The sequence below is a fragment of the Dermacentor silvarum genome, chromosome 3, assembly GCF_013339745.2.
Source record: "Dermacentor silvarum isolate Dsil-2018 chromosome 3, BIME_Dsil_1.4, whole genome shotgun sequence".
Lineage (NCBI taxonomy): Eukaryota > Metazoa > Arthropoda > Arachnida > Ixodida > Ixodidae > Dermacentor > Dermacentor silvarum.
This window is the reverse complement of record NC_051156.1, coordinates 229,069,610-229,085,840: the sequence shown is the minus strand read 5'-3', so window position 1 is coordinate 229,085,840 and position 16,231 is coordinate 229,069,610. Positions and strand designations below refer to the sequence as shown.

General features: G+C 40.2%; 1 protein-coding gene across 3 annotated transcripts in view; it reads right to left on the bottom strand.

Annotated features, from left to right (window-relative positions):
• Positions 1 to 1,573: 1,573 nt before the first annotated feature.
• The window catches only part of LOC119446839 (RNA-binding protein Musashi homolog Rbp6), a 648,548-nt gene continuing 633,890 nt past the window's right edge, over positions 1,574 to 16,231 (bottom strand). For all 3 annotated transcript variants that reach the window (XM_037711402.2, XM_049664456.1, XM_037711403.2), the window contains one exon: positions 1,574 to 13,053. The gene's annotated coding sequence lies outside the window, so the exon portion shown is untranslated. The remainder of the gene's footprint in view (positions 13,054 to 16,231) is intronic.

Below are 16,231 nucleotides of genomic sequence, written 5' to 3'. Positions count from 1 at the left end.
AGTACATTACCCATATTTCAGATCTAAAGCAAAACATTAGATATGGCATCAAGATTTTTATAAAAGCACATCAATACTTTGGTCTAAAAACCTTGCTTTATTTTTATCATGCGTTTATTCAATAGCTCGATCTCATCTTGCTCCTTTACAATACGTTCAGAACCAGGCCATCCACATTATCACTTTCCAGTCACCCCAATGTAGTATATTTCCTCTTTTGCAAGAGTATCACATTCTCACAGTTCGTAAACTATTTCAATTAAACATGGCAATCCTCGTCTACAATTTCCTTCGCTCTAACATTCCCCCAATAATTTTAACAGTGGACATTGCTAATAATAATAAAACTCGATTTGTATTAGCTAACAACTTCTTATTGCCTAAAATCAGAACTAATTATGGTAAATTTTCTTCTACATTCACAGCGATGTCCTTTTGGAACTGCATTCCAACTGACATAAAGCTGTCTCCTAGTATAGGTAGCTTTAAAAAGCATTTATTCTCATATTTACTTGTCACTGCTGTGATGTAGTGTAACATGCTCTGTTTGCTTTATTTAGGTGTAAACATTATATATCTGTATAACAGTTCACCATATCTCCGTACACTTGTTTTCTTGTACTACTACTTGTTACAACTCTGCCTCTTTGCTACATTTCACTTAACCTGATTTGTTTTGTTTTTAGTTTAGTACAAGATGTAATTATGTGCAGCGTTATACCATGTTTTCACTTTACTTGTTTTCTTGCATTAGTAAATGTTAACAATTCTACCTCTTTGCTGCATTTGCATTAACCCTATTTGTTTTGTTCTTTTTAATTTGTACAAGAGATAATTCGGTTTGCAATTATATCATCTGTTTCAGTTCTGTTGTTTCATTTTTCAGTTCATTCATATCATGTTTCAGTTCTGTTGCTGTCGTCTGTAATGATTTGTTGACAACTTTACATCTTTGCTGCATTTGCTCTAACCTAATTTGTTTTGTTCTTTTTTAATTAGAACAGGAGGTCCCCTTACAGCTTTGAGCTTTGGGACCTCCTTCTGTGTATTTTGTTACTGTGCTTTTATTTTCATGAGTGAATGAATAAAGTTTTTCTTCTTCCTCTTAATGCTGTTTGCTAAATTTGTATTATTAGAGCCACAGCATTGCTACACCACTGCCCTGACTGGCCAAATTAGACAAGAATGCTTGTGATGACTGGAGACAGTCAACCGAATATCTAGAGAAAATATGAGTATCAAGAGAAAGCGCTCTTTGGCCATATCTGGCCCTTGCGCCATAAAACCCCATACATCATCAGGAACATAAACGCCGGTGGCATTACTAAATTCTTCTGGAACCTTCAGCAGGCAAATGGCAGCAGCTCACATTACATTCATTTTGCACATCTGCACCTGTGCAGAATGTGTCTGTGCCCTTGTAGCTCTCTCTCAAGAGCTGTACTTGATGGAGAGTGTTCTGTAAATATTGCATGTATAAAATAAACTTCTGTCAGTTTACTGTTGCCATTTTTCACTGTTTATCTGTGCCAGAGCAAGAAACAAAAAAGGAAGAGAAGACTTGTGGCATCGATCAGAACCAAAAAGTTGGTTTTATTTTTGACAAAACAAACTAATTTCACCAAGGTTGACACGAAGAGGAGCGCATGACAAACAAAAAGTGTAGAATAGATGAGACATTAAAAGAAAAGAATGGGCACACAATTTTTGTAACATGTAGAGGCTGACTTTTGTAAATGTCCTGCCTGTCACTCAGATGCACACACATACATACATACATACATACACACACACAACAAAGTTTTTGCCAAGACGCTTGCACATCAAGAACATTAGCAGTATAACAAACAATTTTTGGTGTCATTTCTTTCTTTTCCAAAAAAGCATGTGGGCCGTTCACACCTTGTAAAATATATGTATATTTTATATATATATATATATATATATTATGTCTCAAAACTCTCATCCCTCTCTCTTTTGTTTCCTCACACTGGATTGATATCTCATTTTTCTTTGTTTTGTGTTTCTTGAAAAATTACTGCATCAAGCAAGGAAGTAGGGTGTTTTTCAAGCCATTTTCCCGTAGTATTTCTGTCAACCTCCGTCATTTACTGAATGTAAAATAATAAATGAAAGAGTGTAAGAAAAATTGGACCATTATATAGGCAGACATTTTGCACACTGATGCGGTGCCTTTGGAAATAAGTCTGCACTTCCTGTTATAGTATTCTTTATTGTCCCTGGATTTTCATCTATGTGCATCACGTACAGAAGCAAAACACAGCAATACATTGCATTTTCTGTTTCAACATACCTTTTTGTCCACACAAGTGTGGCAAAACTTCTTGTCTGCTGTAGCGTAGGCTCAACAGAACTATGCCTGTTAAAATAAAATGCGATCAGTGTGCACACTCTGCAACAGCCTCTTTGGTCTGTAATGACTGACTTAAAAAATTTCATTTGCCACTTAGCCTGGGCAACAAATATGAACAAAATGTCGAGTAGAATTTTCATTCATTTTCTGAAGCACAGGACTCGAAATTCTATGCATGGAGAGAGCAAAAGTTGGAAAGGGGAAACAAGTCACTGAACATGGATATTTTTAAACTTGCGCTCCTTCTTAGGCTTGCTTGCTATGAATTATCATTTAAGACAGACTTAGAACAGCAATTACTGCCACCCGTTGCCAATCAGCACTACTATAGCTTCTCTGATTAAATGGTGAGGTGGTGAAATAGCTCACTGGCAGACTAGCCACTACTTAAACAGAACCGCAAGTGAGCATTCTGTTCAATTTTAAGATGCCAGGAACCATCGATTGCACTGATAAAGCACAGAAATAGCAAAGGTTTTTCAATTGGCTGTAAAGAACAACACTAACTCAAACGTTAACTATAAGACGCTTTGTTTGCACTACTTTCTTTGAAAGCTGCAAACCACCTCAGTGTGTAGTGTAATATACTTAACCAGTATGTGTAAACGCTCACATGGCTGTGGCACTACCTGCATGCCTCTGAAACACGCCCACACAAGTGACATTGTGGACTGTGGCCTCCATTTTTCAGAGAAGTTGAAAATGAAGCTCGTTGTTTGGTAGAAAGTGTCACCAAAAGACCCCTTTGGTGAGATCAAAGTAATGTAGAGAGGCCTTTGCAAAAGGAAAATAGTGCCACACCTTGAGGTGACAAATGAAAGTGTAGGTGAATAGACAAAGTTCCTTACAAAAAGAAAAGCTCACAGTATTGGATATTAAAAATAATATTATATTTTCAACACATTCACCTAAATGAAATTACTCATCTGAGAAAGAAACAAGATATGTATGTGTATGGAGCTATAGTTGCTGGAAAATCTTCCGAGAAAGGGTCGGGAACTAAGCCATTTCATCTTGAATGAAAGTAAGACAGCACCATAGGCCTCAGTTTTCTAACCTGTCTGAATTGGCCAACAGTGTAAAGCAAAATTTCCACAATTGAAGGGTAGATTGTTCTGCACACACACAAGCAGTGTGTTTGAATTATGGCAAGGAGGCTCTGTAGAAACACTTCTTATTGCACTAGTTGGAAGCACCTGGCTATTGAGACAGGGGACAATGAAAGAGAGCAATCGCGTATTTTGCCTGGTGCCCTTTTTCACATGACACCTTGTGATGTGACAAATTTTGCACAAATACAACAAATAGAAGAGCACTCAAAACAGAAAATTAAGGTCAGTCACATTAACACATGTTGTTGTGAACTTTTTATAATATTGTGTGCACCTCTTCGAAGAAAAAAAAGATGCTAATCTGTAGTTAAAATGAAACCTTATAAAAGGGGTTATATTTTAGATAAAGTGCTGCTTTCATAGTTGAAATAGTGGAAACAAGCGAATGTGTTGGAAAGCCAGAAAAATTGTGGTTGAATTTAGTTTGAGGGTTGGTGAGAGCTGTTGCTTCATTGATGATCATCTCTGTGTGTGCAGTAAGCAGGCATGAAAAAAAAAAAGGGGAAATTGAGAGCTATAAGACTTGCTTTTCTCCCTCATACACTGTGCTTGCAAATACAAGTAGAGAGAGAGAGAGAGAGACTTTCACGTGGTTACAGTGCATATTCAAGAGCAGGCATATATGAGTGTCATTTTTTTTTCCAATATATAATTTGTATATATATTATAGTATGTATGTATAGTATGTATAAGTATGTATATAATATGTATATTGCCATAGTTTGAATGCCGCCCTTAAGCTTTACTGGGTGGAAAAAGGAACAAGAAAATTCTTTACATGTTAGTCTTGCTTTCTTTCTCCATCGTGGAGAGGGTATAGCCGAAGAGTGGTGGCAGCATTTACAGTGTGTGTATCTTTTGTGTGCAAGCAAGTGTGAGAGTGTCTGCATGTTCTACTTGCCTTACACGAGGAAGGAGGCCAGAAATAAGAGGTCTCTTATTAGGCTACACTTTCCCCTTGACAGGACTCACACAACAGTGATCATAATCAATATTATTAAAACACACACATACATGGCACATGACAGTCACCAGTTCTAATATATATATTTATATATATAGAGAGAGAGTTGTTGGTAATTGTAATATATATATATAAATATATGTACATGGAGTAATGTTCAGTAACATCATATTGCTTTCAGTGGCCCCACACCACAGAGCCTTGCCACAGGGGGCTAATGGTCTGTGTTGTGCGGTAAAGTTTTGTCAGTGTTGTGTTTCTTTGCTGTATGTCTTGTGTCTGTATTTCTCACTTGTTGAATATATAGCACAATATAAGGCAGATATTTATGGAATTTCTCCAGATGTGGAACACGGATTGTTTTACATACATACACAGCTTTATGTACAGACAGACGTGCAAGAAAAAAAGTATGCCAACAGCATTCAAATATATCTTTGTCTGTCTCATCTCATTTGACTTTTTATTAGATTTTCTTGTGTGTATGAAGCATGTTGTGGTGCACTGAGAGGCGTGTTGTGCATGTCGTGTGTTTCACACATACATAGGAATCGCACAATGACGTGCACAAGGATAGAAATAGTGTTGGCTTCATACATATTGAACCAACAAAAAAAAAAAAATAAAACAATAACAATCCATCATTGTACAAAAGAGAACAAGGTGGCCTATACATCACATACATTTCATTATAACATGTGTGTGCTTTGGTAAATAGGCTGCTTTTTTCACCATATTTAGTCATTGGTATATTATATGCGTACACACCATAACATCAAAACATTTTTTTAGATTGTGTCCTTGCAGGTGAATAAATAGAGAAGAGCACATTCGACTTTTTTTTATCGACATTGTTCTGTTGTGTATTGCTCAGTTCGATAGTCACTGTTAGGTTGAAAAGATTTCAGTTGTGATTAAGCATTTATTTAAAGTGTTATGCGCAAACCTACAAGAAGTATATAAAATGAAGAAGAATGAAAAATGTCTCTAGAACGGCTAATACATGCAAATTTTGAATTACCATTTGTAAGATATTTGGCTTCACTTTTTCATACGTCAAAGCAAGAATCAAATGACTAGATGTACCGAGCATGAAAAACAGTGACACACTTGGCAGGTGACACAGCCTGTGGTAATGAAGGCTGTATTTTTGTTTTCTGTATTGATGAACCTAGCATTGATGAACCTAGCCCAAAGAACTGCTCTGCAGCCTTTTTTTGAATCAAAACTTTATTCATGTGTATCAGACTATAATGAGCCTGATATCTCATAAATCTCAATATCTCATAAATCAATATCTCATAAATAACTCTGTCTGCATATAGGGCAATCTTCATTATACAAACATATTCTAGAAAGACTTATACAATTCAAAATCTAAATTTATAAGCGCTTAAGTTGTGGCAGCCTTGTGTGCTATGTTTCATTTTTCATGTACTGTGAGAAATATTATTACTCTTCCAGAGACGCCATCTTATAAATATATATGCGTCATATTGCCCTAGTGAAGTTTTCGAGCCAGCACTGACACTACGATGGTTGTGCATTGGATAGACACACAAAATAACTGCACGTTAGAAAAAATTTGCACTGGTGAACGTTAATAGCTGACTGCACATCTATCAATAGCAGTAAATAACACACATTTTGTGACCTTCTAACATGAGTTGAAGGCCAAGATGCATGTGAAAAAACACAAAGGAACAGCATGTTGAAGTGAAGTAGCCTATCACACACCACTCTTTAGTGTTGGATTTTCCAGGAATACACAACTTGTGCACAAGCGTTTGCCTTGCAAGCTGTAACAGCTGTGAATGGGGGAGCAGTAAAAATGCATCTGCTCTAGCATTGCTGAAGCACCAATTGCCGTGTTGGAATTGATCCTGTTATGCTTCACACATGACACATAAAGAAAGGAAAAATTAAAGTAAAATAACAAAATGCAGTTGGTCTTTAAGTGAGAAAAATATTGCAGACACAAAAATGGCGAACTGCAAAGTGAAATCGAGTTTTATGTTCAGTGCTTTTTAACAGCATGCCAACTGTGTTCATTAGGGAAGACCAAAGGAGAGGCGCGACGCATGGCGAAAACACCTACAAACGCGTCATTCGGCGATTCAACTGAGGTGTGGGCAGCCTTGAGGGTTTGCATGCCTTTGTCCCAACGAGGCACCCCAGAAGTCAGCGATACAAAAATATCGTTGTGTGCATGTTCTCTTTTTTTTTCTTTTCATGTTTGTTTATTTCTTCCCGCGCCAGGCTTGCGCGATATTGTTGAAAACTTTGAATGCTTAAGGATATTGTACATACGTTGAACTGCTACTCAATATAACTGAGCCATTTATCAATCAAGAGTTTCTCTACACCAAGCATGGTGATGAAAATATTCATTGAACCGATTTAGGCAAAGGACACAGTAATGCATCTGCATCACCTCTAGTTATTTTGTCTGCCTACATGCGGGGAAGCTAATGTACAGATCAAAGGAAAGTGTTTGCAAGTTCTAAGACTGACACCAAAGGGTATTTGTTAAAATGCTCAAGGTAGCGAGAAAAGTGTGGCTTTATGCTGACTAATATATATATATATATATATACATTACCATCAGCAGCCTACATCAAATGCAATGAAGAGAGCCAGAAACGATAAAGTACATGGAACCTGCTAAGCTAATATTGTCTGCATAGAGTGCGCATACTTAAAGGCAGAGGTCACTTGGAGCAACTGCAGCCTTTCTCATTTCTCTTGAACTCATTAAAGCCACTGTGGTTAAGGAGTAAGAACTGTCTTTTATTACTTGTCCTCTGCAACATGAGGGCACTTTTTGCCTCATGGATGCACCAACCAGCATCAATAACTTTTCACAAATGTGGTTTTGCTGCAACTGAGAATTTTTATGCTCAGTTGCAACAATTAGTTATGTGCTTCCATATCAAAGCAGTATGAGTTGCATGGTAACTGACGAGGAAATTAAGGAAGCCACAGCTGACTAAATGAAAAACTGATTGTTTAGAACGAAAGCATGGAAACAAGAGTTACTACCAAATAAATGCTGACAGGCACGGAAACAAAATGAGAACAATAAAGCTTGAGGGCTGCTATGTGCACAGTCAATGAAAGCCACATACTTCCAAAATGAATTGGTAAAACTCGCTGAATATCGCGGCGACGACGAGAATTATGATTTGCCAAAAGTCAGCAAGAGATACTCCCATTGCTGCCGTGTGGTTTACATGGTACTTGTTTCATTTTAGCCACAGAAATAGCTGGATATTTAATTTTTCTGCTAAATTATATGTAAACAGGCCGTTTCCTTGTACATATTCTCTGTCACATGAACTATATTTTAATGACGCTAGAATTAACTGACGTTAGAATGAATTTATTAATCATAATAAATTAAAATTTTCTCAATTGTGTGAGGAGAATGTCAACACAAAAATCATGATGCATGCTCAATGGCATCTATTTTGCTGTTTTATGAGATTTCTTATATTTTCCCTACTTTCAAAAATGAAGCGCCAAAAACAATGCATAAAACCAACATTTTTTATATATGATAAGTAGTGAGCAGATTATATCTTAAAGGACTATTAGAACATAAATCAAGCTCTGTGATTATAGCTCACGACAGCATCATAGCTGATAACAAGCCTGAAATTTACTGAACACAACAAAATAAGAGATAGAGCATAGGTGAACACTGAATACTCAAAGTAATTTGTGCGTTGTGCATATAAACTTGCATGGGGGCATAATTTACGAGAGAAAACATAACGAAAGTAATACATGGCTTGCACAAGAACAATGCTATGAAATGCATTTCTTTCACAAATAATGCTAACAACTCAAATGAAAAGAAATGAACAGCAAGATGGCTGTTGATTATAAAATATTGTTACACAGTGTTAATGACTAGCATAGAAGGCTCAGCTTTCAGTGGTTTCTCCCCTGCTGTGGCAAAAGTCTAGGAGGTATATTGCTCTGTCGAACGATAAAATGAATAAACGCAATGTTGATGCCAGCTTGATTATTTACTCGCATTCATAAACCTATATATCTTCTACGTATTGGAAGACGTGTATTTTTTCATAGCGTATATGTGTGCTGCTTACTACAGTACATGTTTGTGTGTTACTAGGAATAATCCACTGATTGAATGCTACAGCGCAAAATAAAGAAAATGAAATGCCATGAGCTGTTGACAAAATATTTAATGCCAAGAACTGCTTCACAAGTGCCAAATGAAGCCTTTCATATTGCCAAAGTTTCTTGTTTGCCATGGTCCAGCATATTATGCAAGTAAACGTAACTTTTTACCATATTTCAGGTAAGCATTGCTGTTGAAGTCTGATGTATAATGGGACCGTCTTTAGAAGAAAAACAAACAAACAATAGCATGTTATTCTTTCATTAAGAAGCAGTTCTTGTGAACACCAAGGTGTGCAGTTGATTTTTGGTTACGTCATGTATTCAAAGTTTGCCAGAAACTGCTTGTCCAGGATACCAAAGAGACTTCAAGCAAAATGCTCATTAGCATGTGTGAGTTTATGTTACACAGAGTGGTGCGTTTTTTTTTTGACAATCACACACCTTAGTGAAATCAAGACAATTCAAAATCCAAATTGTAAGTTCTGCCCACATAGCTAATCATTCGTTGTTATGCCACTTCATGATAGTTTTAATTAATTATCATGGATCTCTGATATTAGGCAGTCATCGATACAGGAACAAGGCTGCTTAGTGGTAATTAAGCAATGCTAGTCCTACAAGTGCTAATACACATTTACGTCTTAAAGGCAGATATTTATGTATATCTTATCACGTGACAGCATAGCTTACTAACAAGATTAAGATGACAACGTGAGACCCGGCAGATTCTGATGCCATTTTAACAGCCATAGAAGTGGCTAACCTTTTCACAATAGATATCAAAAACAAGTAAAAAAAGACTGAAGCTAATAGACATGATGACAGTGCACCATCTGTACAACTTGACTAATGTGCATGTTAAAAAATAATATCCATGAGGTTTAACATGTGTATATGAACCCCAAGCGTGTCGGGCCTGCCAGGAGCCAAAGAAGATGACAGCAGCTGCGTGATGCAAGATTCATGCTTTTGTGAACAACAGAGTTGTGGTAAATTACATGTAGTGTCATACTTTGATTAGCACTGCTGGAAGGGGCACAAAACTCACACGAGTGAAGCATTCTACTAACCATTCCTACTCGTTGAATATTTTGGGGGCTAAGTGCTTAGGCAGGCTTGTCTTTAGGTTCCTCTAAAGCATCACTACTGCAAGTGTAAAAGTGAGAACAAAAGTCACAAACAGTAAGCAAGTCACTGCAAATGGGCCCACAAAGAAAATACATACAACATTTTCATGTAGAGTAAAAGGTTACTTGAGATAAATAAAGTACAAAACCTCTCAGCATCAACAATAGGTTCCTTTAAAGGACATAGAGGTCAGGTTATAGGAGTCACATGTGCATGATGACAAGTGTTTTGTATTGCTCTTCTTTTTTTTTTTTTTTTTCATTGCGTACAAGGTGCCAGTTAATGCAGTGTTTAGTTGTCGACAGTAACAATCCTTTCATTTCACTCGCAACAAGCCATATTCACAATATTTTGAAAGCATGTTTTCACGGAAGCTTTGTGTGTATTTGGCTGCTTGCTGTTGGAATAAATCAATTAGTATAGTTAATATAGACAGCAGTATAAGGTGGTAACATGCACTTCATGAGTTATTCCAAACCAAAGTATTAAATGTATATAACTAGCCAGGTCAGCTGAATGATGAAGCCGAAAAAAAAAGCAAAGGCATTAAATAAGAAAAGACATTGAAGCTTGGTGCTACCTAAACATATACAAATATGAAAACCTGTCTAATAACGACGCTTTACAAACTGCAAAATATATCAAGTCGTACTTGCTTGGTTCCCTGATATTTATAAAACTGAGCTGTCTCAGACGTGCATTGTTTCCTCTTTACCTTAAAGAATCATTCGAAAAAGACCCAGTGGCTTTGCCTATGATAGGTCTCCTAGCATTCCACTCTGATAATTATAGTAGCTGCACGAATGACATTTGCTAATGCAAAGTGATAGCATAAAAAAGTCCTTATCATAATTCAACCAAATATGCACAAGCCCTGTGAAACAGGAGGGTGTTCTGACATGGGCCATGGTTATCCAAACAACTTCGTAAACATACTGATGTTTCAGCATAGTGCGATGTGAGTTATTCATTCTATAGCAAGTCAAATTATGGAAAGAGGACCTTCTTTTGGTGCTTCTTTTAATTAGGTCCAAGCTGCTGCTCAGAAAACTACCATAATATCATGAAGAACTGAAAGCCAGAAGAAATAAGAATAAATGTAGCTATCGCAACCTACTCATGTTATAAAACCTCTGCATAATGACAGCAATTATAATACTGCACTACACAAGGCTTTGTTGCTATAAATGAAATATGCTGCATTAGACTTCATGTGAAAGCCTCAGCATTTAACAATTTATAAAAAATTGCAGCCACAAGTATATCAAACCGTTCAGTGTTACACAGGAAAGAAAACTTAGGTAAGCATAAAAAGAAGGCACCACTGCAGCTGCGTTTGCATGCTTACAGTAGGGATCAAAAAAGAAATACTAATGACAAAAATAAAAGTTGGCATGGCTAGCTATGAGACAGTGCTGACTGTAATTCTAGCGTACATTTTATGCCTGTGCAGCCATTTCGCTGACATTTTTTAGTGCTGCAGAAGAAATAAAATTTTAAAACAAGTGAAAAAAGCATGTACATTTTTACGTGATCATTCATGACATTCACATATTGTAACAAGCATGTGGCTCGCACACACTTGAAATAAGTTAAAATAAAGAAATAACACTGCAATGGCATGTGGCGCTTTGCTTTCACGGGAGCAGCGCAGCGTCACAGTTAATTAAGACCCACAACAATGGTATAGGACATACATTCATGCACACACATATACTCGCAAGAACATGAAAGGGCTTCGAAGAAATGGTTGTGCACAGCGCTCTGGTTTTGAATTTTTTTGCATTCTTTTATGGCATAAAAAACAGGTAGGCATATTGTTCAGAAGAAATGTCAAGACAGAACTATGTGTGGAGTGAAGTAGGGGCTAATGGGGAGTAATCACTGCGTGAGATAGGTTGGGCAGAGAGAGATTACACACATTGAGAGCAATAGAGCATGCCTCTATCAATCACCACAAACGCAGCGAAGGTCGCTGAGAATATTCAAATAAACACGTGAATAGCCAACAGCATTACCAACACACTATGTAATTTGTTTGCCTCTCATGTCCATCTGCTTTCGTGGCACAATCCACTGAATAGGACTGTTGGCAACTCATACTTGGCCATGTGAAACACTAAACACCAAAGCAGGCTGCGTGAGACTGTTGTTTTATTTGCATGGAGGACAAGCCACCTCTTAAATGACCAACAAGCACATTAATCGTCTTGGCTAACTCAACCACAATCACTGGGATAGATCACAATGTGCCTACAGTTCATTAATACAAATTTGTCTGGCATAGCCATTTCAGAAAAAAATATTCTTATGTTACTTTCATGACTGCAAATAGATTGTTTCATTATGCATCGTTATGATGGCTCCTGCCAGATGCCACTTTGCGATGTACTTTATGCTTAACAGAAGGGTCGTCGATGGTATTGGGCATGACTCAAAGGACAGGCAAGACAAAATGTGAGGTAACAAGATGCCTTATTGCTCATTATTTCCCACCAGTGTTTGTGACAGCAGGATTCTGAAGTACATGTTTGTATGTACGAAGACTTAGCAATGGGCAAGGGCAAGCTGAGTGTCATGACGACTAAACCCACTGGAAAAGGTAGAAACCATATTAAGGTCACCTCCAGTAACCCATGTTTAAAAGGTGCTTTGTGATGTGCACTTGATAAAAAAAAAAGGGCAATGCATTTAACTAGAACAAAAAAATTGACTTTGAAAATAGGAACCTAGCTTCACTGTCTTACCCTTCTTCATTCGTATGGGTCACTATTCAACAGCCTCCGTGTTCTTGCAATGCTTGAGAGGAGAAATCGATCTTGCAGTGTTTGAGGCAAAAAGAAACTTAAGACATCATGTGCTTTGCCAGGAAGACAAAAAGATCAAAGGAACTGATGGAGAGATGACATTCTGTGTGGCCTGCTTTGTATGAGAAGTGATGCATCAAAGAAGAGTCAGCAATACGGGACAGCCTTTCGTGTGCATAAATGGGGGAGAAATCGTTGTCATACAAAGAGCAGTCTAGCAACATTCGATAATGAGACCCTCTCTCTCCCTTAACAAGGGAAGAAGCAAACAAAACAAGCAGGGCTCCTGTCATATGATAGGAGCAGGCGAATCCGCAGGCGGATCACCACTGATGAAGCCAGGAAACAGTGCAAGCGTATGGTGCGTGTGTGTGCAGGTCGGCAGCCTTCTCTCCAGACCGCACACACGTGAGCGGGGGCTTTGCAAACAGGAACAGGAAGCCAAGGAGCTGAAAGCTTTCTCTCTTCTGACTGCAGTTCACTCGAAGGTTCCTTGGCTAGGACCAACAACTTTGTCTGCAAACAGGGTAAGGAAAAACAAATGCAGCAACAGCAGCAGTTACAATCGGGAAAGTGATTGAGGCTAACCACTTGTGGTTCAATTGCAAGATGCTGCACTACCCAACTAGAGCATCTGCAGGGACAGAGACAATGCACCCCTCTACAGAGCTGCTCCCAGTGATTATATGGATATTGACTGCAGCTAGAACATACATTGTGGTTACTGTAGGATATCCCTGAAGCTCGAGAGGATGTAGGCAATAAACGTCAAAGAAAACAGTTTTGTATGACCATTAGACATCTAATGTAGACATGTTGTTTCAGCAAAAACTAATACTGTAATCTTAGTCTTTTTTTATGTATCCTGCAAAAAATACAGACTTGAGGCATTTTCCAGTGACACAAATAAGTTATATATTCAATCACACACCTGCTCAAACAACTTGAAGGTATATACTGTGCTCATATGTGCAACTAAGGTTTGGACCACACATTGTTTACAGATTTCTAAAATTGAATCGAAGTTTTGAAAATGAATAATGTTACATGTAGCTGATGCCCAAGGCTATTTACAATTTATTTACACGGAAGCCAACGGAGGCCAAGATGGCAACACTCTATCAGGCGGCAACACGTCGTCTTCCTTCTCTTAAATGCAGCCACACTGTGGTGGCTGTTTCGTATCATCACCCCCAGCAGTAGAAGCACCGTCCCGGTGCTTAAGCTACACATCTGCGGTGAAAGGTGTGTGGTATGGCTTTAGTCTCGCCACGTGAACGATGTCACCTGCAGCTAACGACGCCGCTGAGGGGTCGGCGGGGATGATTTCCTATATGACATCAGACACTTGTGGCACCACACGGTATGGACCCTGCAGTGTAATGCGAAGCACCAGAGAACCCGGAGAAAAGTGCACGTCGCGATGGTGGAAATCATAGAGGCGTCTCTCATGCTTCTGTGAGGCCTCGAGACAGGTGCGGGCGAGCAGCCGTGCTGTGGTCGGCGTGTGCGATCACGTTGCAGGCGTATTCAGTGGCTGAACGTGCTGGCAAGGGCAGCAAGGTGTGCAAGGGCAACACGGTTTCTAGCTCATATAGGAGATAGAATGGTGAATAGCTGGCAGTGTCATGATGCAATGAATTACAGTTAAACCTGCTTATAACGAATTCCTGGATATAATGTTTTTCTATTCCCGGTCGTTACTCCATAGCACATGTATTTGAGACCTCTACGTAACGAAGTGGCAGCGGGAGACCCCCTCGAAATAACGAATTTTCCCCGCCGACAACCTAGAGATTTCGCCCCAAATTTTGTCATTCTTGCGCGAGCAGCAACCGGAAGCACCTTCTCCGCCGTAACGGAATGCGAAGCGGCGGCGTCGCGCTTGGCGCGCTCGAATTCACGGCGACTGCGAGGCGAGAGCGAGCGCACGTGTGTGTGCGAGCGTGCGCGAGGCGGGCCTGCATCCCTCGACCCGGCGATCTTGCCGCCGCGGGCGTGACCGTTCCCCCTCCCTTCATTCAAACCTGATCCCGCCGCTTGCTGCAGCTGGCCTAGCTCGCCAAGCCGCACTCTCCTTTTCCTGTTGATGTTGCCGAAGGGAAAAAAATTGCCGCGTATCTGCGTGCTTCGCTGCAAATGTCGTCGAAAGACGATAGTCTTCTGCCGGCCGTACTACATGAGTGCTGGTCTGATCCGCGGCCACCCGTGATGCTGTTCTCGTACCATTTCCGTCCTGGCATGAAGGTTTGTTTGAACAGATTTCATTTTACCGCATTATTTCATCAAGCGGCCATTTATGTTTTGCCCTGCCTCAGACAGCGCTTCCTTTATGTTGAATCGGCCGTATCTGGCTGGCATTGATAAAATTGAGGAGGCGCTGCGTGAGACATGGACGCCATCTGGCAATACATCGGGAAACATGAGCTTGTGCAGAGGGTTTCCTTCCTCCATGGCAGAGGGCGCTCGTCGGCGCGCAGTCGGGGAACGTCGTTCGTCGGCGCGCATAGCATGGCATTTTCAGCGCAGCTTAAGAAACTAGGGTCTTTAGAGTTACGTATCTATGTATTTTCTATTAAAGAAACACACCTCCTAATACTTACCTAGTGATGTTGCGCCTCAGATATGCGTAATATTTACTTTGTGATCGATAACGTTCACAAGTATGAACAGCCGTACCAGTTTAAGTAGTGTGGGCGGTAAGCAAGTGGTCCAACTTTGGCCGGGTGGCTGAATTGGTTGACAGACAGACAGACAGACCAAATTTTCAGCGTTTAAGTTCCCCAAGAAAGACTATCGTCTTTAAAAAAAAAGTTTTGTTTTTCAACGCGCTGGCAGCCCCTTTCTTTGGTCACTGCGCAAGTCTCTGTGCTTCACTTCACTAACCTGACATACGACGCTACGATCGTGTCGCTCGCTCTTCGTTTCCGACGCCTCGCGGTTGTGCGAAACGACACGCGTCCGCGCATCCAGTACCTGGTGCGACATTCCAAGGATGAGTGCTTCGACGAAGAAACGCAAGATATTGACCCTGTTTGCAGTTCGCTCTGAAGATAAGCCCGCGCGGCCCCACATCGCAGATCGCTTTCAAGATACGGCGGCCGCCGCCGAATAAACGCCGCCCTTTCTCGCCTCCCCCACCGTGCCTAGCGCGGAAGGGCTCTTGTGATTGCGTACCGCGTAGCGTAATCGGCAGCGACGGCGATCCATTTATTTCCGGGGCCCGAGGGAGGAAACAGCCCAAGAAGGTCCAGACCAACACGGAAAAAGGGTTCGGGCGTGATGTCGATTGGCTGGAGACATCCAGCTGGAAGCGCGGAGGGCTTCTTCCGGCGCTGCCAGGGTTCCGCACAGAGCGGGCGAGACCCGGCCAAAAGAAGCGACGGCGTACACGGTAACAGACAGTTTTAGTTTAGCGTTAGCGTAATAGCGGGGATAGCGTTACCGTTCCGCAAACGAACTTTGCAGAAAGAGAGTTTTAGTATGGCGTGATAGCGTACGTAGTTTACGTGCGGGACGCTATTCTATTACGCTTTGAATTTCGCATACACAGGGCACCTAATTCTATGTGTGTGTGCGTCCGGAAAGTGCGATAGGCAGCGCAATGGAAGCCAGGAGCGCGTTGTATTTTTACTTCACATGTCCGTCGATCTGCAACGAAACAGACAAGCGGTACAAGCTGTCTACCATAGCC